A 24,519-nucleotide genomic window follows, 5' to 3' on the forward strand; every position below is an offset into this window, starting at 1 on the left:
GAAGCTCTGTCCCCGGCACAGCAGAGGGAAGGAGGGAAGCTCTGGTCCCTGAGCCAGACTCAGGACCCCAAATGCAACAAGCAGGCTGCTTCTAGCCCCAGCTTGTACAGTCTGAGGGAACACGGCAGGGGAGCTACTTATAACTCCTGGCACCTGCTCATTAGGCAGCTCCCTGACCTCTAAGCACCTGCTGGTCCCTTGGGACTCTGGCCATGACAGAAAGCAGTTTTCTTGCAGGTGTTTCCCAAGAGAGCATGATGGACTCAGGAATCCTCTTTCTGTTTCTCCTGCTCTGAGGCAATCGCAAACAGCTGTCATTTAGTTATGCTAAAGTTCTGTTTAGTAGACAAGCCACTTCTTCTAAGACAATTATCATGTATGTGGTAGTTAATGTTGAACACAAAAATAATATAGAATTGGAAAGGACATCTTGAGATTTGATTGTTGTTTCTACTCCTGGGACACTGATTTCTCTAATTTTTACTTTTTGAATATTATGGTTAGTGGTACACTCAGCCTGTGAATAATATGTTGTAATTAATATTTTTAACTCAGCTTACAAGAATTTATTATATATTTCAAATTAGACTTATAAATTTCTCAATACTTATATAGTTATTTATTTTTATTGCAAAGTCAGATATACAGAGAGGAGCAGAGGCAAAAAGAAGATCTTCTGTCCGATGATTCACTCCCCAAGTGACTGCAATGGTTGGATTTGACCCAATCTAAAGCCAGGAGCCAGGAACTTCTTCTGGATTTCCCACATGAGTGCAGAGTCCCAAGTCTTTAGGCTGTCCTCATCTGCTTTACCAGGCCATAAGCAGGGAGCTGGCTGCAAGCGGGGCTGCCGGGATTAAAACTGGCACCTGGCACATGCAAGGTGAGGACTTTAGCTAATAGGTCACTGTTCCATGCCCCAAACACATAGGATAATATTTTAAAAGATGCAAATTCAATTTCCATGATTTTATACTTACACATTGCTTACACATATCAATTCTAATATTATATACCCTAAATAAATGGAAGTATTTTCTTTAAATGTCATTTTAAAATAATTTATATCTAGCAGCATGTTATTTAACTTCATTGCATTGTAAATTTCATTTTCTTCCTGTTTTTAATTTTGTGCTGTGGCTTTTCGTTGAAGGGGATGTCCAGTAACTGTTAATGAAGACTTTATATGTAGATGTGAGGATACAATGTAGTATGCATCTCTACTTCCAGACAAAGATGGACTCTCAATGAAACCATTTACTATATATTGACATTAGGATGCTGGACTCTCTGCCATTGTCCATGCTCACAGTGATGGACATATAACTGTGTATGAAGACTGAAACTATAGTAAAGATACAGGGGAACTCAGTGAGGAAGGAGGGAATGCGGAGGGAATAAGGGAAACCCCAGGACCTATGGAACTGTATCATGAAATGACGATAATAAAAAGAAGCAATATTTTGAAAAGAAAATAGTTTATTTAAAAGGGACAAATATATGTGAAAAAATAAAAGTAAAATTAGACTATGCAGTTGAGCCATCTCAGACTGGGTTGTAGTATCTGCTGGCACACACAAGACCTGGGGACTAGAGTACCCATGGTAAGGTAACATTGGAGACTTCCTTGCTGGCTGCTGCTTCCACTGGTGAGTGAGAGACCTGGGATGGTGGTGGGGCAGTCAGAGAGTTGGACTGGCGGGGCTGGCTACCATACTCATTGGCAAACACAAGAGTCTTAATGGGTGCAGACCAGTTGAGCTAGGACAAGCCCATCTGACAATGGCCAGCATTAGATATGAGTCATGTCTGGTTGGAACGCAGCAGCCCCTGGCAGATGCAAGATCTGGTGCTTGGAACATGCCTGGAAAGGGAACTGTGGGCACTTCTCTGCTTGGCTGTATCTATCACTTGCCACAGCACACATCAGTTCCTGTGCGAACTGGGGAGGGCACCAGTATGTCCCTCAGCTGGTGCAGGTGATAGACTGAATCTGACCCTGCCCTGGCCAGTGCATGCAAGCATCAAATATAAAGTCACCCTGGGTGAGGTTTCCTGGAGGATTCTCCAACTAGATTACAGGACTTAACCCTGGAGTACAGGTGTTGAGACTGTGTCTCCTCAGTTGCTGATGCCTGAGTAGTGGACATCATGGGAGATAGGACACCAGTTCATCTGGGACGGCAGGGAATGTTGAGTATAACATCAGAGGATGGCTCCTGCAAGCACCAGTGAGTTCTGGAGTCTAATCCAGAATTGCCTGCCCCCAGACCAGCCCACACACATGCTGATGGGTGCTATGGCCTTGCTCATCATTGTCTGCACAGAATCCTGTTTTTCATATCAGTGTTTCCTCAACCCAAAAAGGGTGTCAAAGAGTTCCCCTACTTTCCCTTTCCAAATCAGGGTCTTGCGTGTGTTGGCAGGTGTTTCAATGCAACCCTACCTGGCACACCCACAGACTGCACTCTTGTTAGTGGATACTGCAGCCCATCCCAGCTGGGCAGATCACACCACTGTCCAGGCTCTCTTTTATGCCAGCATGTGCTCAGGCCTGGCCCAGAATGGCCCGCCCTCAGACCTGGTGCGTACAAATGCGATGTTTTCTGAAGACTTGCTTGGTGTGAGCCTCCCCAGCCCAGATTCTTGTGCTCCCCAGAAGGAAACTGCAGACATTGAAGGAAAGTTCCCCAAGTTCTGCTACCAGTACTACTCCAAGCTCCACATCTCACACATGCCAGAAGGGGCAGTGTCCCTGCTGGTTACAATCTGCCCTCAGTACTAGCCCTTGCATGTGATGGTCCTAGTTGGTCTCCTAACAGTCCCATCATCCATGAGTGTCAGATGGGTCTAGTCAGATGAGCTTATTGTCCACCCTGCCTTGGTCTGTCACCACCCCCAGTTCTCTATGTGAAGTAGAAGATGCTGTAGTCCACAGAGGTAAGTTACTATACAATCTACATCCAAATCTAATGTTTTAAACTTTGGTTGATGCTGTCTTCACGTGGCCCATCCCTGCTCTGACACACATGGGCAGCTACCGTGGCCTATCCTAGCTAGGGGTGACACCTAGCACCAGCCTTTGCATGCACCAGCAGGCAGTGGGGGATGCTATTTATCCCAGCCCCAGCCTCCCATGTGGGGAGGTGCCTTGGCCTGACACAGACATGCCCTCTGGTTTTCCTGTATACACCATTCCATATCACCTCTTCTCCTGCAAGTGCAGTGGCCCGTCTTTGGAGGACCCCAAAAGTCATTCTTCTCTGTCAAACTTGCCCTCATTCACTCCCACTCTAATGTGTCCCCAGACCCTTTCTCCATGCAAGCTGCAGCCTCTGCTGCCTGGGGACTGTGGTGATGTGTCCCAGCCTGAACTTCCCCATTTACTTCACTTATCATTTAAAAAAGGAAGGAAGAAAGGTAAAAGAATAAGCAACTCTGCTGGCAGAGTAAGATAGCTAACAGATTTGGCACAACCATGCCCAGAATGCCCACCAGCTATCAGCGATTTGTAATTGCCTAGGGACAAGGCAGCCCAGGCAGTTGTGCTCCACGTCTGGGTATTGGCTTCTCTTCTTATTCCCCCACCCCATAGAACAGAAGGGAGAAAGAGTAAATTTGAATATAAAGATCATACACACTTTTCCCTAGCCCTTGTCTTACCCAACTCTGATCAACAATGTTAACATCATGTAAAATAAATTAAATTATTTACAACATTAGGGCTATAAACAGAATAGGTTTCATATATTTCATAAATAAAAATCTAAGAAATCTGTCATACATTCCTGCCTCAATCTCCCCCTTTCTTCATTTTTTCTTGAAATTTTTACAGTAATGTAATTTCAACTATATAAGCATAGTCTTAACAGCAAGTAAAAAGCAGAAAGACTGCTGCTGTATAGGAGTAAGGGTTAATACAATAATCAAATCACAAGATGCCAGTTTCGTTGTTTTTTAAATTATATTAGTGATGATGTTTACATAGTTGATCAGCTTGGGAAAGGTCAAGGATCAGGGAGTAGCGGGTGAGACCCTTGTTTACACATTTTCTTCTTCTTCTCCCCATAGGAGGAGAGGGGGATACAAGAGGAGAAACCATGTCCAGACTCCCAACTGCCACATAACCCCGGGGATGGGGGAACTGCCATCCAATGTCATCTCAGGGTTCCCATTGTGGAGTATTTTCTGAGGGTTCTGTTTATGTGTTTTTGATAACTATGAGATGTTGCATGCATTACTGCTCCAAGGATGAGGAAATCTTTCTGAGCTCAATTGGCTATCATAGTCCACCTCTGAGTTTCCTTTTGTCAAACAGTTTGCTGTCAAGTTGCACTGGGGTAGTTGATCAATTTATTCTTCCCTCTATCCTCAGCAAAGAATTGGGTGGTGTGGCCCATCCCAACCCTGCGCAACAAATGATCAGTCTTCATATAATACAGGGGGAGCTGCAGTCCAGTCAGAGTGACCCCCAATGACCACCACAGGACTGGCCCCCAGCTCTGGTTCCTGTGCCTGCCAGCATGTGCAATGGAGTAGTCACTAGTTTTGTTCCTATACACAGTGTTTTTTTGGTGTGTAATCCGTATTAGCTCTCACATATAAGAAAAGAATAAAATATGTGTCTCATTGATGAGGCTGGAATAGAACATTCAACCCTTTTACTTTATTGTTTCTTAAATGTATGCTGTCTGAAAAATAAACTTGCAAGCTAAGATGGAGAACATTGAATAGTGCATATGATATTATCTGAGACAAAATTGTATCATGAGAAAACTGGGTATTCCAATTGTGCACACTTAACTTCAGGCAATTCAAGGGGCATATGCAATTGATATGTTAATTAACATTCCATCAACAGGCCTCTGTTGCTCATATAAAATGAAATACCAACCCGTATTAAAACAACAAAATCTTATCTTTCTTGCACTAAATTTTGTGTAACTGGGGGACATTATACATACTAAAATAGGCCAAACCCTATAAAGATACATTTATGTGGTAGTTAAAAGAGAATACAGAAAAATGGTAGGCATGAAATATAAAAAGCACTCTATACACTCTAAAGATACATATGGAATCCAAATTAAAACATCAATGAGGTACCACCTAACTCCAGTAAGACTGGCCCACATGAATAAAAGCACCAACAACACTTGTTGGTGAGGTTGCAGGGAAAAGGGAGCCCTACTCCACTGCTGGTGGGGCTGCAGGCTGGTACAGCCTCTATGGTAATCAGTATGGAGAATATTCAAACAACTCAAAATCAACATACCGTATGATCCAGCAATAGCACTCCTAGGAATATATCCAGAACAATTGTTTTACGAGAAACCAACATGCACTCCTATGTTCATAGCAGCACAATCAGTAATTGCAAAAACATGGAAACAACCAAAATGCCCATCAACAGACGATTGGATAAGAAAGCTATGGTTCATCTACTCCATGGAATACTACTCAGCTATTAAAACAAACAAAATGCAGTTCTTTGTGGCCAAATGGGCCAAACTGGAAACCATAATGCTAAGGGAAATGAGCCAATCACAAAAGGTTAAATACCACAAGTTTGCCTTAATTTAAGATGATATGATGTTATGTATAACATATTATGTTATGAATGTTATATGTTGCGTATAAACTAAAATTGAAGTATAGGTGAGGTGGTCACAGAAGGTGGCTAGGAACTCGCATTTACTTTTAACATATTGGTTACTCATTACTATGTCAATTAATCCCATAATGATGTAAATTTTTGCTGATGGTATGTTGGAGCTTTCAATTGACTGGGATGATACTCTGCTGGCTCTGTCTTCAGACCAGAGAGGGTATACCTAAGAAGCCGTTGAACTTGACTGGACAATAAGATGCTGGACTCTATGTTTGGTATATGCTTGCAATGGGGGAATCTCAACTGAACTTGAGCTGTGGTTATGCAACAAGGTAGAGGAATCCACCATGGTGGGAGGGTTTGGGGAGGGGTGGGGAGAACCCAAGTATCTATGTAACTGTGTCACATAATACAATGCAATTAATGAATTAAAAATAATAAATAATAAAAAAAGAAGAAATAGCAAAAACTTTTTTTAAAAAAATACAAGGCTTCTGCCTTCTTTCAAATAAAAAGACAGCTGGTAACACACACACACACACACACACAAAGTTTTAGCACATGGAATTCACCTCCCCAACATCCATTTTCCATGAAATATTTGAGTCTTGTATTTCTTAAGCAAAGTGGACCTTAAATTCAGAGAAAAGGAATACTCAGGAAGAAATTGTGAGTGTCCAGAGATAACATATAGTGCAATGCAATGGTTCAGTCATTTACAGCATACCCAGAGGAATTGAGTATTGCAAAAAAATAAAGTCCAGACAGTGATAAAAATAAGCAAGCTCTGTTTCCTCTTTTGGTAAATTCATCACAGTGTCTGAGCCTGAGACTTGAGACATGAAGTCACTGACACTGTTCAGCTCCAACACCATGGGTTCGACTATCATTTATGCAGCACAGTCTTTTCAGAGCCCTCTTCATGTCTGTGTTCCTCAGGCTGTAGATGAAGGGGTTCAGCATGGGAGTGACCACTGTGTACATCACCGAGGCTGCTGAAGTTGTGGCTGAACTTGGGGCGGCACTGGCACTGAGATATACACCTATGCTTGTGCCATAAAATAGGGAGATGGTCAAGAGATGAGAAGCACAGGTGGAAAAGGCTTGCCCTGTTTTGATGAGATGGCACAGATGCAGGATATGATCTTGGAGTAAGAGTACAGGATCCCAGACAGGGGAAAAACCAACAGCAGCACAGCTGCAATATAGACCATGAGGTCATTGAGAACTGTGTCAGAACAGGCTCTGTGGACCACCTGATTCAACTCACAGAAAAAGTGAGGGATTTCCAGGTGTGTGCAGAAGTTCAGCCTCAGCACCAGTAAGCTCTGCATCAGGGCATTCAGGACACCAATGACCAAGCATACCAGCACGAGCTTCACACAGACCTGCAAGTTCATGATGACCGTGTAGTGCAGGGGGTGACAGATGGCCACAAACTGGTCATAGGCCATCATTGTCAGGAGTAAAATTTCTAATCCTATGAAGAATATAAAAAAGTACATCTGTGTGATGCAGCCTGAATAGCTGATGGCTTGGCTCTGTGTCTGGATGTTCACCAGCATCTTGGGGATGTTTGTGGTGGTGAAGCTGATGTCAGAGAAAGACAGGTTGGCGAGGAAGAAATACATGGGTGTGTGGAGTTGTGGGTTAGAGAGGATGGCCATTATGATGAGCAGGTTCCCACTTACAGTGATCAGGTACATGGAGAGGAACATCCCAAAGACAAAAGGCTGCAGTGCTGGGTCCTCTGAGAATCCCAGGAGGAAGAACTCTGCAAGCTGAGTTTGGTTTTCCAGTGTTATATGTTGCAGGTTGCTAACAGGAAATAGTAGTTGAACCTGAATCATGTGCATACAAAATAAGATGTAACCAACAGAGCAGAAATCCAAAATTCGTGTTTCCCATTCAGGATTGAACTCCCACATTTTAAGATGTCTTAGTTCCCATTTGGTTCTTTTTAGGGGAATCACCAACCAAGGATTGTTTGCAATCCTACATCTTCCCTAAAGCATCGATGCTCTCACATTTAATGAGATGCTCTTTGACAACATGAGAAATTTCTGTTCATCAGAGGTTAAAAACTCACCATTGGTTTTCCAGTTAAAGGCATGAACAAGGAAGCAGATGAAAAAGCAGTGTACAATGTGTGGTTCCATGTATCACAAGAAATAATGGGATTTAATTATCCTTATGAACGTTAAAGTGATCCTCACTCAAATGGTGTAACTGAAGTTAGAAGTGGTATGACTTTGAATAAGTGATTCACTCATGTAGAACAATGAGGAATCACAAGATATGTCAAATGATAAGAAAACTCAGCAAGAGCAGGTTGGGAATATATAAATGTAGATATATGAAACTGAACTATTAAGACTCAATTTGCAGAAGCACATTTTTGTAAATTTAGTAACAGTGCGGTTCGTGCCCAGGGAGAGTTACTGATTTTCGCAAGAGAAAAATGCAAGCATTCCCAAATCCTCTTAAATTTCATCAAGATGATCCATCAAAATGTCTTGGAAAATGCAGCCAAATGATACACTAATTTTTGTGCATACATTTTGAAAAATAGAGATTTAAATCTTGATGATCTTTCCTAATATGGAATAAGATATTTTTTGCACCAGACATTTTGGAACATGACAAACTTACCTTTTAAATACACTTTTTTTCACTTAAGAACAATACAAATATACATCAAAAGATTCTATAACAAAAAAGCTGTCAACAATGGTCAGTCTTTGTAGGTAAGAAGACAGTAAAGAGAAAAATAAAAGTGTTTCACCTGACACCATACCAGGAAAGTGTGAAATCGCAGGAGAAAATGTGAGGACTAGAACCCCGAGAGTGCATCCAACTCAAACAAGATGCAGTAACTGTCGAGCAGGTGTTTTTGAGAGAGTTGTTCTTACTGCATTATTAATTTAACATTGAGTCATGTGAGAATGTAGTTGAGAAGACCCTGAGACCTGTGTGCTCCAGCAGCTGCTACTATCAGGATTTCCATGCAGACAATACCCCTCTCCTGGTCCTTTCCTGTTAATATGGGGATGGTTACTTCAACTGTTCTCTGCCTGAATGTGCAGTGTTGTGACATAGTCTGCAGAGGTGGTTCCAGGGAGAGGAGTGGTCATTATCTCTTGTCTAATTGGTTTTGAGTGGCTGTATGTACTCTAGGCAGCATATGCATCTCATTGTCTATTAGAATTGATCTTTTCTTGCCCTCATTTCTTCATCAGCAATGACTATTGCCCTAGGATATCCAACGTTTTCCTCCCCTTTAATAATGACTGACAAATGCATTCAATAGTTAAATATAGCAGTCACAGCCAATACCAGGTGTTAACTAGGATAGTTCAGTTTTAGGTTATCCCAAGGGAAAGCTGTCTGTATCCACAGTCTGGGATCCCTCTTGCAGCGTCTGCCAAGCTCACCTGCATGAGAACTGTGGATACAAGGTGGCTGTATAGACACCCAAATTTCTCCCTGGATGGTGGATGCTGGAGACTGAAGCTCCGTAGCAGACACGGTAGAGGCAAGGAGAGAAGCTCTGGTCCCTGAGCCAGACTCAGGAACCCAAATGCAGCAAGCAGGCTGCTTCTAGCACAAGGTTGCACAGTCTGAGGGAACACAGCAGAGGAACTACTTACAGCTCCCAGCACATGCTCATTAGGCAGCTCCCTGACCTCTAAGCACCTGCAGGCCCTGAGGGACTCTGGCCATGACAAAAGGCTGTTTTCTTGCAGGTGTTTCCCAAGAGAGCATGATGGACTCAGGTGAATCCTCTTTCTCTTTTTCCTGCTCTACAGGAAATGCAAATAGCTGCCATTTAGTTTCTCATTATAAAATATTTTGCTTAGTAGGACAAGCCAATCTCCAAAGATAATTATCATGTGCTTCCCCTAATAGTCGTAGTAAATTCTGAATACAAAAATAATCTAGAAATGGAAAAAGCATCTTGAGATTTGATTGTGGTTCTACTCCTGGGAAACCAGTTTCTCTAATTTTTTTACTTTTTGAATATGATGGTTGGTAGTGCACCAAGTCTGTGACTGATATGTTGTTTTAAAAATATGTTAATATTTTAACCCAACATCAATTGTCATATAATACACCCTAAATAAATGAAAATATTTACTTTAAAATATCTTTTAAGGGCCTGGCACAATAGCTTAGTGATTAAAGTCCTTGCTTTGAATGTGCCCGGGATCCCATATGGGTGCCAGTTCCAATCCTGGCAGCCCCGCTTCCCATCCAGCTCATTGCCTGTAGCCTAGGAAAGTAGTTGTGGACAGGCCAAAGCTTTGCAACCTTGCACCTTTGTGAGAGGCCCCGAAGAATTTCCTGGCTCCTGGCTTTGGATTGGCTCAGCTCCAGCCATTGCAGCCGCTTGGGGAGTAAATCATTGTACAGAAGATCTTGCTCTCTGTCTCTCCTCCTCTGTATATCCGCCTTTCCAATAAACATAAATAAATCTTTAAAAAATATTTTAAAATAATTACTTTTAGTTTGATGAGGTCCCAATTGTTTATTTTGGTCTCGATTTCTACTGCTTCTGGAGTCTTTTTTAGGAAGTGAGAGAAACCATCAACAAAGTAAAAAGGCAACCCACAGAATGGGAGAAGATCTTCGCATACGACATAGGTGATAGAGGGCTAATCTCCAGAATATACAAAGAGCTACGAAACAACCAAAATGTCAAAACAAACAAGCCACTCAAGAAATGGGCACGGGAAATGGGCAAACACTTCACAAAGGAACAAACCCAAATGGCAAATAAACATATGAAAAAATGCTCAAGTTCCCTGGCAATAAGGGAAATCCAAATTAAAACATCAATGAGGTACCACCTAACGCCAGTAAGACTGGCCCACATGAATAAAAGCACCAACAACACTTGTTGGCGAGGTTGCAGGGAAAAGGGAACCCTACTCCATTGCTGGTGGGGCTGCAGGCTGGTACAGCCTCTATGGCAATCAGTATGAAGAATATTCAAACAATTCAAAATCAACATACTGTATGATCCAGCAATAGCACTCCTAGGAATATATCCAGAACAATTGTTTTATGAGAAACCAATATGCACTCCTATGTTCATAGCAGCACAATCAGTAATTGCAAAAACATGGAAGCAGCCAAAATGCCCATCAGCAGAAGATTGGATAAGAAAGCTATGGTTCATCTACTCCATGGAATACTACTCGGCTATTAAAAAAAGCAAAATACAGTTCTTTGTGGCCAAATGGGCCAAACTGGAAACCATAATGCTAAGGGAAATGAGCCAATCCCAAAAGGTTAAATACCACATGTTTGCCTTAATTTAAGATGATATGATGTTATGTATAACATGTTATGTTATGAATGTTATATGTTGCGTATAAACTAAAACTGAAATGTAAGTGAGGTGGTCACAGAAGGTGGCTGGGAACTCGCATTTACTTTTAACATATTGGTTACTCATTACTATGTCAATTAATCCCATAATGATGTAAATTTTTGCTGATGGTATGTTGGAGCTTTTAAATGACTGGGATGATACTCTGCTGGCTCTGTCTTCAGACCAGAAAGGGTATACCTAAGAAGCCGTTGAACTTGACTGGACAATAAGATGCTGGACTCTATGTTTGGTATATGCTTGCAATGGGGGAATCTCAACTGAACTTGAGCTGTGGTTATGCAACAAGGTGGAGGAATCCACCATGGTGGGAGGGTTTGGGGAGGGGTGGGGAGAACCCAAGTACCTATGAAACTGTGTCACATAATAGAATGTAATTAATGAATTTAAAATAAAATTAAAAAAAATAATAATAATAAATAATAAAAAATACACATAAAGTGATTAAAAGAATAAAAAACCAAAAAAACCAAAATAATAAAAAAATAATTAATTTTAAAAGTGAAAAGTATGTATTTGAAAATAAAAGTAAAATCAGACTATTTAATTTGGCAACCTAAGAGTTGGCTGTAGTGTGGAAGTGCATCTCTGAACCATTTCATCAGATGTCCTAGGAACCCAGAACTCAGACACTCTCAGCTTACTGAGAGTACTAGCAGGAAGCAGACTTCCCGTGTGGGGCTGTGGCTGCTTCGCTGGCCAAGCATGGCCGGGAATGAGCAGCGCCTCCCTGTACCTCCTATCTCATTAGTTGCCTGTAGCTGATCATATCCCCTTCCTCAGTTAATTGGTTTGATTGCCACAATCCGTTCCTGAAAAACGTGTTTACTCCTTTGCTGTTACAGTGATTGTAGTTTCATTTCCTTGTTTTCTACCTTTAGAGGGGCTTTCCATGGTTGCCTAGGTAACCTGCCTGGTACATATTTAAACTGTAGAGTTCAATGAAGTGTGCATTGCTTCACTGGCCTTGCATCTCCTGTGTCCCGATCATTCTCCCTCTGGTCTCCACACCTCAGGTCCTTATCTCCTCAGAGGATCATCGACAATTGGTGCCTTAACAGGGACCTTAATAAAACCCATTGGAGCCCACAGGTGGCACTAAAATACCTGTTGAGTAAGTTATTGCAGTGTAATGGGGTCAGCTCAGCCTACTCTGTTTGCTATTTCTGTGCACCATGTTTTTAAGAACAATGGGGTGCAAATCTCCCAAGGTCAGATAGATTGTTTTCTTAAGGCTGTTGTTGAGTTTCATCCTTGGTTCCTGGAGGAGGGCTCTTTGGACTTGGAAACTTGGTTCAGACTTAAGTGGAATGTGGAAAAGTTGAGACAGGGAACGAAGGTGCCTGTAGATTTTTGGACTGTTTGTCTTTGATCAGAGCGGCTGTCAGTATGGTTCAGGATGATGGGCCGGTGTTGTCTCCATCTAAAGTGAGAGAGAAAGCTGAGGAGTCTACTCATGAGTATGACTTAGCTGATGAGGTCCGGGTACAGGTGAAAAGGGAAAGTTTAGGCCGGATCCGGTGCCTGTCACAACTGTTCCCGCATTTTCTCCTTTAGATCCAGACACCATCGCAAAAAATCTTTCAGATACCCAGAGTCAGACTCATGAACTCCTCAAAATATAAGCCACAGAGAAAGGAGCGATGTATGGAGCAAAAATTATATCTGAGTGATGAATTAGAAAAACAAAGGGAAAGTGGCCTGCAAGCAGCCGCCATACCACTGCAGGCCATCTACCCATTGGTATCTACTTGTGTGATGGTGCAAGAATTGCGTAGACCTACTACAGCCACATAAACCAAAACAACCTAGAAAAACATGAGATTTTTCTGAAGTCTTGAATATTTATTGAAAAAATACTGAGCCTTTCACCTTATCTCCACACTCTTTTTCTATGCTGTTTTAATCAGCAACCCCCATGTCCGTCAATGCTCTATGGGGAGGACATAGAGAAGATTCCTGCCTAGTGGAGAGAATGTTTCATCTTTTTTTTAATTCTTCATTCATGATGTTAAACTCATAATTTATAAATCTGTGTCACAATTGCACTTTGTCACCCTTGCTAAATACCTGTTTGAAAAGAACAAATTCATTTACCACAAATATTGTCTAAGAATGAAACAAAAATATATACATATAGTAGGTTCACAAAATGCTTGCATCATCACATCACTAGATACAGATGGATAGATGATAGAGTTTCTAGAGGCTGCAACACAGAGGAGTTGGTTGGATGGTTTGGTTGGATTTTTGTTTTTTGGTTTCTTGGTGCAGCTAACAGATTCTTTTACTCATGCCACAGAGTAAATGGTGCTCCAGCGAGTAGCAGTAACCTTCCAGGCTGCCACCCAACACAGTATTGGTCACAAGTGGGCACACATGTCTTCCCATGGACACTTGGAGCAGAGCTGGCTAGTGATGGCCATGAGCAGGACCACAACCTTCCAAAGCTTTGCTTCTTTATCTGGCACTCCTGGTCCTACATACGATGGAGCTCAAGAACCGTATTCCTAGCCAGATCTCCTCCTAAACCTGAGTTTATGAGGCCCCCTGGGGACCCAGACATTGTCAACACTGCTTTGAGGCAACTTAGGGCAGACAACCACCCCAGGCCACAACAGCTCCCACAGCCAACAACTCTGCAGATCGGAGGTTTTACAAATATTGTTTTGTCAAACTTTGAAAAAGGAATCACGTGGGAATTCTTTTTCAGAGACAGAGAGAGAGGCTCACAGTGGATGGGTTTATTCCTGAGCCAGGAGCCAGTTCTCAGCCCTGCTCTCCCCTGGCCATGGCAAAAACAGCTACTTGAGCCACCATGGCTGTCTGTCAAGGTGTTATGTGTGGATATTTTAAATCTTTAATACAGTTTCTTCTGAAAGTTTTTGCAAAATACCATCACCTTCAAGTGTCTCACCTTCCAGGAGTCTTATGGGATGAATTACAAAAAGAACAGGTTTCTGATAACATATTGTCCTACCAGGAGTGGGAAGAATTCTCAGAGCCCGAATGAAGAAACAGGTATTTTCACAAAATTTCTATCCCAGCACTGAGGAAAGCAACGATGCATTAAGTGAGTTGAACAAATGGATGGGGATGTTCTTGTGAATTTTTAAAAATTCATCACTTCAATTTCTATGGATAGAAAGAGAACAGGTTTCAGGATTTTCACAAATAAAATTCGAAGAAATTAGTCTTATTTCCCTGTGTCAATATCCTTTTCTTCCTTTTCTTCTACAACCGCATGCAGTAATGTAGTTTAAGTATTTTAATCATAGTCTTAATGTCAAGTAGAAATCAGAATGACTACTGCTATGCAGGAGTATTGACAAGGGTTAATACAATAAACAGATCACAAGATGCCAGTTCCTATCGTACAAATCTTGTTCTTGTGTGTGTCTTATATATGAATTATCATATATAAGAAAAAGTGAAAAATGTTTTTCTGTTTTAGTTGGAATAAAATATCTAAACCTGTTATTATGGTGTTTCTTAAATGTATGGTATCTAGAAACTAAACTCCTAAGAAATAAAGGAGAATGTTGAATAATCACATAAGATGTTATTTGATAAGAATTATATCATGAAAAATGTGGGCATTAAAATTCCACACACTTACACTCATGCACTTCAAAGAATATGCATAAGACTATGCTAATACAGATTCCCATCAACAGAGCCTGTGGTACACATAAATGGACTAACACATAGCCATCAAAATAATGAACTCTTATCTTTCTACATTAAATTTGGTGCAACTGGATATCAGTATGCATACCAAAAAAGGTCATTCCAAAAGCAAATATAAGTGGTAGTTCAATAGAATTTAAACTTATATGAATTCATTATAAAAATGTAGAGGCACTCTTAAAAATCCACGTGGAATTAGAAGTCTTACAGCACCTAAACTGTCCTCATTGACTCTCATTTTCCACAAAATTTTTGAGTCCCCTTGGATTTGTGAAACAATATTGACAATAAAGATGGAAAAAAGGCAAAATCAGAAAGAAAGTGTTGACATATCAGATAACACATATTGCAATGCATTGGGTCATTCATTTGCAGTGTACCCAGAGTAATAAATAATAATAATGATAGAAAAACAGTGAACAGACCAAGAAAGCTCTGCTTTCTCCTCTGACAAATTCATCACAATGTCTAACATTGAGGCTTGAGACATGAAGTCACTGACACCACTCAGCCCCAACACAGTTGGCTTACCTATATTTTAGGGAACAGCAGTCTTTTTACAGCCCTCTTCATGTCTGTGTTCCTCAGGCTGTAGATGAAGGGGTTCAGTATTGGGGTGACCATGGTGTACATCACCAAGGCTGCTGAAGTTGAGGCTGAACTTGGGGCAGTGCTGACACTGAGGTACACTCCTATGCTTGTGCCATAAAATAGGGAGATGGTGAAGAGGTGAGAGGCACAGGTGGAAAACGCTTTATGCTTTCCCTGAGCTGATGAGATGGTACGGATGGAAGAGATAATCCTAGAGTAAGGGTATAGGATCCCAGACAGGGGACCTCCTGCCACCAGCACAGTTGCAAGATACATTATGAGGTCATTGAGAAAGGTGTCAGAACAGGCTCTGTGGACCACCTGATTCATTTCAGTTTTTCTGGGAGTTCATGATGACCATGTAGTGCAAGGGATGACAGATGGCCACAAATTGGTCAAAGGCCATCACGACCAGGAGAAAGTCATCCAGGCCTCCAAATAGCAGAAAGAAAAACATCTGTGTGATGCAGCCTGCATAGCTGATGGCTCTGCTCTGAGTCTGGATGTTCACCGACATTTTGGGGATGGTGGTGGTAGTGAAGCTGACATTTACTAATGACAAGGTTGGCGAGGAAGAAGTACATGGGTGTATGGAGGTTGGTGTCGAAGAGGATGGCCAGGACAATAAGCAAGTTTCCACTTGCAGTGACCAGGTACATGGAGAGGAATAGCCCAAAGATGAGAGGCTGCAGTGCTGGGTCCTCTGAGAATCCCAGGAGAAGGAATTCTGAAAGCTGTGAGTTTGTTTGCTCAGTTTAATGTGGTGCAGATCACTTTCAGGGAGATGTACTTGAACCTGAAGCATATATATACAAACAGAATGTAAATAACAGAGTGTAAATCCAAAATTCATGTTTTAATGTTCAGAATGTAGCTCCCACATTTGGAGATGGCTCAGGTTCCATTTTGCTCTTTCCCAGTGGGATCACTGACCAAGAATTCCTTTCCACTACCAGGCCTTCCCTAAAGCATCAAATACTTCTCATGTTCAATCAGATATTTTTTGACCCCTTAAAAATTTCTATTCATCAGTGTTTACCAACTCACTGTAGATTTTCCTAGGCAGTGTATGAACAGGTAAGCAGGAGATGAAGTGATGCATATATGTGGCCTTGTGTATGTTAAGAGATCCTGGGATGCAAATTCTGCTTATTGCAGATAAAATGATCTTTAATTTAATCATACAACTGGAGGCAGAAGTGTGTCACTATGAGTTAATGGTTCAATCAGCTATACAAGAGAACTCATAAAGGTTGTCAAATGAGAAGAGCAACTCAATGTGAAACAGGCTAGAAATACATGTAAAAGTGACTTAGTAAGACTCAGTGGGCAGAACCAAATTTTTGTAGATTTAATTGCAGTGGCTTTGCAACTCAGGATGAGTTTGTGGTTTGACAATAGAAAAATACAAGCTTTTCACAAGTTCTTTTAAATTTTACTAAGAAGGTACATCAAAACGTCTTAAAATGCAGCTAACAGATTCACTCATTTTTATGTATGCATTTTGCAAAATAGAGAGTTCTCAAATTTTTGATTACCTCTTATAAGTATGAATTAAAATGCTTTTGCACCAGATGATTTGGACCATAACAAACTTACCTTTCAAATACAAATTTCTTTTGCACTAAAGAACACTCCAAGTACATATCAAAGAACTCCATGGCAGAAAAAACATAAGCTGTCTAAAATGGCCAATCTTTGTATGCAAAAAGACAATAAAGACAGGAATAAAACTCTCTCACCTGAAAGCACACCAGGAAAGTGTGAAATTGCAGGAAAAATGCAAGTGACTGGAAAGCCTTGAGTGTATCCAACTCACAGATGATACAGTATCTGTCAAGCAGGTGTCTTTAATGGAGCCCTTCTTACTGCTTTATTAGCATTGAATCATCTGAGAATGCAGTGTGAGAGCAAAGACTGTTAGACCTATGTGTCCAGCAACTGCTCCTATCAGGATTTCCAAGCAGATATTCCCCACTGCCTGGTGCTTTCCTTTCTGTACAGGGACTGTCAGTGATAAAGCAAATGAGGAGGGTTGTGACTCAGTGTACAGAGGCTGCTACAGGGCTTTGTGGTTGTCATTTTCCTTCCTCTAATTAATTTTGAATGGGGAATGACCAGTCTCTCTTGCACTGGAAAACTAATAAAGACCTCACTGCACTACATGTCCCTACACAAACAAAATTGCTTCTCTGCTCCCCCAGAGCTCCAAATGCTGCAAAGTCGGCTCCATGTACTCTAGGTAGTTTATGCCTCTCGTTATCTCTGAGAGATGATCTTTTCCTGCCCTCATTTCTTCATTAGCACTGATCATTGCCCTAGGAGATGCAACATTTTTTGCCCTTTGATAATCACTGACATTTGTATTCAGTAGTTAAGTACATGAGTCAACAAGCCCATAACTGTCTGGTGTGTTAGCTCAGCTCCTGGGTGACAACTGAGAACACTCTGTGTCCATAGCCTGGGACCACTCCTGCAGTGTCTGCTAGATTTACCTGCATGGGAACGGTAGATGGTAGATGGTGGATGCTGGAGACTGAAGCTTTGTCCCAGATACATCAGAAGGAGGGAAGCTCTGGTCCCTAAGAAAGACTCAGGACCCTAAATGCAAAAACCATGCTGCTTCTCCCAAGGCACCAATCAGGCTGCTTCTAGCCCAGGGTTGCATAGTCTGAGGGAACACAGCACAGGAGCTGCTTAAAACTCCCCGCACCTGCTCATTAGGAAGCTCCCTGACCTCTAAGCACCTGCTGGCCCCAGGGACTCTGGCCATGACAGAACGCTGTTTCATTGCAGGTGTTTCCCAAGAGACCTTGGTGGACTCAGGTGAATCTTCTTTCTGTTTCTCCTGCTCTGAGGCAATCACAAATAGCTGCATTTAGTTCCTCACCTTAAACTGTTATGCTCAGTGAGACAAGCCAGTTCCCCTAAGATAATTATCACTTGTTTCCCATAATATGTCTAAGTTAACATTGAACACAAAAATTATGTAGGAATGGAAAAAGCATCTTGAGATTTGATTATTGTTTCTACTCCTGGGAAATTGTGATTTCTCTAATTTGTTACTTGTTAAATATGATGGGTAGTTGTATGCTAAGCCTTTGGCTACTGGTAGATTCCTATACTCTCCAATTGTTTTATGTTAAAATATTAAATTTATTGATATTTTAAATCATTTTATGAAAAATTAAGTGATGCTCTTATTAACCCCTGAGAAGTATATTACTTCGGATATCTAACCACATGGGTTCCACCTATGCTTAACTGATGGGCTTATTTGTGCTACTGCTTAACAAGTAGCTTGCACTGAAATATGATAGGGAGAATATAAATGGCTCAGTGATTAATAAAATGTCATCTCAAACATTTGATCAACTAGTTTCAGAAAGTCTAACCATTCCTCCTGGATTTCCTCAATTAGGTATTAAACTGCTGGATTTCTTTTTTCTTTCTTTCTTTTTTTTTTTTTTTACTAAACAAACGGCATATAAAAACTTGACCCTCAGAAAGTTAAATTTATTTTGGGCCCTAAATGTAACTCATACCATGAAGAAGTTCAAACGGAAATCAAAGAATATCAGTACGCACCCAACAGTGTTCAAATTCCAATGTTGTAGAAAGCTTTGCCTTCTGTTTTCTATTTGTCGCTATAAGTTTTCTATTTTTGTTCCTGTGTTGATTTTGTTTTATGATTTTCATTTAAGGAAAAGCATAATAGCCGTGTATTAGAGACTATCATACTCAGATATGAAGTTACAATGTAATATGCATCTTTACTTACAAATGAAAGATGGATCCCAATGGAACTGTTAAATGTGTCTTGAAAATAGGATGCTGGTGCTAAATGTAAAAATGAAAATAGACACGAGACAGATGAATAGTACCCTAGAACCATTTTAAACATTTGAAAGCATGACAGAAGGAGAGAGTGAGTGCCTCCATCCTCTCCAATACCCAGGTCTGGCCAGGCTGAAGCCAGGAGAAAGGGACTCCAACTGGGTCTCCTATGTGGAGGACAGGGATCTAAGCACTAGGGTCAGCTTCTGTTACTTTTCCAGGATCCAGGAACTCCGTGTGGGTCTCCTTTGTGGAGGGCAGAGATCTGAGAACTGGGGTTACCTTCTGCCTTCCCAGGAGCCAGGAACTCCATCTGGGTCTCCACTCAGATGAGGCTTGGGGTTAGCTTCTGCTGCCTTGCCAGGGAAGCCAAGAACTCCATCTGGGTCTCCTGTGCAGATGAGCAGTAGGGGTCAACTTCTGCTGCTTTCCCAGGTGCATCCCCAGAGCTGGATCTGCAGCAGAGCAGCTGGGACTTAAACTGCAGCTCTGATAAGGGACGCCAGCCTTGTCAGAGGTGCTTAGCTTGTTACAGACACCACAGTTCAGGTCTCTGACTCTTGTTATCCTCTTTAACAGTATGTACACTGTGGACCCACTGCCAATAGAGAGACACCTGTGTCAGAACTTATGAAACATTTCAAACTTTGCTATCTAAATTATAATACTCTTCTGCTATGAAATTACTATTTCCTTGAATGTCTACCTTAGTCTCCTCACTTTATGTTTGTTGTCATGCACCCCACATGACGTGAGATAATATCCCTGATGTAAAGAATATTATGTATGCATAGAATTTCTACATATGAAGAGAATATCATATATTTGAAAATCTGTTGAATCTCAAAATATTTTTAAATTAATAATTTTAAACAAACAAAACATGTAAGCAATTAATAATAAATACACATACTATCTAAATAACAATTATTAAAGACAATCAGTTATGACATTGAATCTGCTCTATGCCAGAATATTCCGTGTCATATAATTTGTCATCAGATAGTCACTGATGTATGAATCTATGTGTATGTTAAACTCTTGCTATGCAATTCATGTAGGAGACTTTGTTTTGTTTAAAGCATTTTTGGAGAATCTTAATGATTTTATTTCTTCTCCTGTTCTTGCCATTTCCTTACTTCAAATCTGTTGCTATGTTATGTAGTCCTGTTCCCTGAACCATGTCATGATTGATAGAGAAATAAAACAAGCAAGGCGACTACTCATTTAGACCTTGAATGAATGAAGGAAAGACATCCCATACGTAGAGAAATGCCTGTGACATGATGTTTCAAAGGACACATTCCATGGAGAATGTTGTTTTATGTAAAATCAAGAAATGGCTACTTCTATAAATATGTGTGCATGACAGACTGTGTATGTTGGACAAAGATGAGGACTAGGAAGATAGAGTGCTCAATGGGGTTATGACACAAGAGAGACTCAGAATAATGGAATAATAAATATGAAATACTTCAAAGGGAAAATGAAGGCCTTCTCTCAGCAGCCATCAAACCTTAAATAAAGCAACTGTCAAATAATATGCAATAGACATGGGAAAATAATTCTGATTGACACAAAAAACCCAAGCCAAATTATGGTGTTCTTTGTGTGCTGACTTTGGTGAATGGCTGGTTTATTCTCTTTGCTCATTTGCTCATGCAGTAGCATTCAGTCTGTGTGTTTCTCAATGCCTTGAGGATATGATCATTTTGTTCTATTAGACTTGATTTTCAACCTGCTGTTTCTTTTTTATTTTGTTCATGCTGGATATCAAGAAGATATAATCGGACCAGGCAAGTTGCCAAGATCAGTGAAAGTTCTAATGACCTCTCTGAGGAGCTGTCAGATCCCCCTTGGGAACACTTTGAATTATTAGGGATGTTTAAAAAAATCTTCCAGCCCGGGTAAGCTAATGGACATACAGAAATGTAGCCCACAGGGGATTCACAACCTGAAGTAATGGGTAACATCCACAATCCATAGGGATGGTTCGTGTGTCAGTGACAGCCTCGCAGAGCTCCTCTCCAGTGATGTGATGGAATGGGTAGAGCGTTCATGCCACATGAGGAAGGGAACCATGGTGTTCATCATGTGCATCACTGGGGCTTGAAGGAGATGGTAGAAATACAGAAGCAAGAGATAGTGCCAATTTCTACTAACTTTTCGATGCTCCAACATGCCTGGTGTGTACGTGCATATTATTGTGTGTGCGTGTACATCTGTGGAGGTGGGTAGTGGTGACAGAAACAGAAAATGGGCACCTAGGCACATCACACCATCTCCAGCTTGCACTGGTTCAAGGTCATGATTATGACTTTCTCATGCTGAAAAACCCAAACTCTGTTTTGAATGCTGACAGTTTCACAAGGTTGTGATTTTTCTCACTTGTGGGCTGTTTACAGGGAGCCGTGGATTCCACGAGGCTCTGCCAACTACCAATACAAGCTGCTAAAGCACAGTTTTCAGGGTCTTCCATCTTTTCAGTGTATTGTTGAAATCATGATACTTTTAGGTTAAGATGGGTGTATTGTAAATCAAGAACACCTGTGTCCTCAAAGGTCACACATAATACAGTAGCCAGAACACACAAGCAGAGGTGGACGCAGAGCCATACTCCTTCCACTTCAAGAAAGGTCTCTATGGGCCCGGCGGCGTGGCCTAGCAGCTAAAGTCTTCAACTTGAAAGCCCCGGGATCCCATATGGGCGCCGGTTCTAATCCCGGCAGCTCCACTTCCCATCCAGCTCCCTGCTTGTGGCCTGGGAAAGCAGGAGAGGACGGCCCAAAGCTTTGGGACCCTGCACCCACGTGGGAGACCCAGAAGAGGTTCCTGGTCCCAGCATTGGATTGGCGTGTACCAGCCCATTGCGGCTCACGTGGGGAGTGAAACATCGGATGGAAGATCTTCCTCTCTGTCTCTCCTCCTCTCTGTATATCCGGCTTTCCAATAATAATAAAATCTTAAAAAAAAAAAAAAGGTCTCTGTAGCTCATCAGAAAAAGATCAAATGCAGCGACCTTGGACAGAAGGACTCCCTCCATCTTGAAGTGTCAGGGGAATGAGCCTACCTCCCGCCTTAATATTCTCTGATGCATGTCAACATTTCCCTATTGCTCATTCCTGTTGTGAAAGTCTTCCACAGTTGTCTTAATCATCTGAAATGAGCCCCTTCATAGGTCAGCTGCCTGCCAGTGTCTCTTGCCAGACACACCATTTCCAAGACAATGTGGTACACCTGTTTATGTTCATTTAGATCTTAATCTTTGTTCAAATGACACAATGTTTGCTTTTTTTTTTCTGATCTGAGACATGAGTAGTACAACCTTATCTATCTCCCATGCTTTAAAAGTTGTTGCTTTCCTCCAAGCATATATCAGCATGAAGTGATGTATTGCATGGTTTGTTGCGTTGGATGACTTTCTTCTGGCCACGATGGCCTATGACCGATTTGTGGCCATCTGTCATCCCCTGTGCTACATGGTCATCATGGCTCTGTGTGCAGCTGGTCATTCTGTGCTGGATCATTGGTGTCCTGTATGCCTTGTTAAACAGCTTAACTGGTGCTGAGGCTGAGCTTCTGCACACACCTGGAAATTCCCCACTTCTTCTGTGAGTTGAATCAGGTGGTCCACAGAGCCTGTTCTGACACCTGTCTCAATGACCTTATAATTTACTTTGCAGCTGTGCTACTGGCAGGAGGTCCCTTGGCTGGTATTCTGTACTCTTACTCTAAGATTGCCTTCTCCATCTGTGCCATTTCATCAACCCAAGGGAAGTATGAAGCCTTTTCCACCTGTGCCTCTCACCTCTTGACTATCTCTCTATTTTATGGCACAAGCTTAGATGTGTACCTCAGTGCCAGCGCTGCCCCAAGTTCAGCCTCAACTGCAGCAGCCTCGGTGATGTATACCGTGGTCACCCCCATGCTGAACCCCTTCATCTACAGCCTGAGGAACACAGACATGAAGAGGGCTCTGAAAAGACTGCTGTTCCCTAAATGGTAGTGGAAGCCACAGTGTTGGGGCTGAGCAGTGTCAGTGGCTCATGTCTCAAACCTCAGAATCGGACACCATGATGCATTTATCAGAGGAGGAAGCAGAGCTTAATCTGTTCACTGTCTTTTTAAAATTATGTTTTAATCATTAACTCCTCTGTGTACAAGGCAAATTAATGATTATTTCATTCAATGTGTGTTCTCTCTGCTAGCACACAATTTCTTTCCGATTTTTCCTTTTCTCCCACATTTAGTGTAATCCTTGCTCCAGAAATAAAAGAGATCAAAAATTTTATGCAGAAATAAAAATGCATGAGGAGTTAGGCTATGTGCTAAACAACATTTAATTCCATGTGTAGTTTTTACAGTGCATACACTACTTTTAAATTTCATGGTTATGTTTTGTAATGTTCTCTTTTAACCATCATATAAAGTTGGTTTTGCGCAACTGTCCTATTTCTGTTTGGATAATGTTTTCCAGTTGAACCAAATTTATTGCAAAAAGCTAAGATTTCATTCTTTCAGCTGCTGGTTGATAATCTACTTTGTATGTATACCAGATATCTGTTGATGGAATGCTAATTAGCAAAACAATTATACATGCACCTGGATTGTTTGAGGTGAAGTATGCAGAATTAAAGTGTCCACATTTCTCGTGATATGATTTCTTGTGAAATAACAACATGTGACACTGTTCCTTGTTCTCCTTCTTAGCTGTTAGTTTAGTTTTCAAATAAGAATGATTTTAGTAAGGTGCTTCCATGTTCAATCAGTCCAGATAAAAAGATGCATAGTCAGGCTTTTTTATGTGTGATGGCAATATGCCACCCCCACAAAAGGCCACAATGTGTAAGAATGAAACCGCGACCAATCCACTGCACATGCTGGCAGACATGGGAACCGCGGCTGTAGGTGTCCAATGGCCGATTTTGGGGGCCATTTTCTGTGTTGCTGTTCCCTCTGTGGTACATGAAGGCTGAGCTTGTCTTGGGCAGGACTGGGCATGGCCACAGCACTCACTGGTTTGCCCACCATAGAGGGCAGAACAAATTGATCAACTACACTGGTGCAACTCGACAGCAAATTTCTGTGCCAAAGGAAACTCAGAGGTGGACTATGACAGCCAATTGAGCTCAGAAAGATTTCCTCATCCTTGGAGTGCCAATGCAAGCGATATCTCAGAAGTATCAAACACAAATGAACAGAACCCTCAGAAAATACTCCACAATGGGGACCCTGGGATGACATTGGATGGCAGGTCCACCATCACTAGGGTAATGTGGCAGTTGGGAGCCTGGGCATGGCTCCTCATTTTGTATCTGCCTCTACTCCATCTACTGGGAGAAGAAGAAGAAAATGTGTAAACAAGGGTCTCACCCACTGCTCCCTAATCCTTGAC

The 24,519-nt window shown here is 41.5% G+C and overlaps 3 pseudogenes; 1 reads left to right on the plus strand and 2 right to left on the minus strand.

Annotated features, from left to right (window-relative positions):
* Nucleotides 1-6,457: 6,457 nt before the first annotated feature.
* LOC131483356 (olfactory receptor-like protein OLF4) lies at nucleotides 6,458-7,461 on the minus strand (annotated as a pseudogene).
* A 7,766-nt stretch (nucleotides 7,462-15,227) lies between these two features.
* Nucleotides 15,228-15,946, minus strand: LOC118758166 (olfactory receptor 7A10-like; annotated as a pseudogene).
* A 6,582-nt stretch (nucleotides 15,947-22,528) lies between these two features.
* Nucleotides 22,529-23,130, plus strand: LOC101518357 (olfactory receptor 7A10-like; annotated as a pseudogene).
* Nucleotides 23,131-24,519: the final 1,389 nt, after the last annotated feature.

This window comes from Ochotona princeps, chromosome 25, assembly GCF_030435755.1.
Source record: "Ochotona princeps isolate mOchPri1 chromosome 25, mOchPri1.hap1, whole genome shotgun sequence".
Classification (NCBI taxonomy): Eukaryota; Metazoa; Chordata; class Mammalia; order Lagomorpha; family Ochotonidae; genus Ochotona; species Ochotona princeps.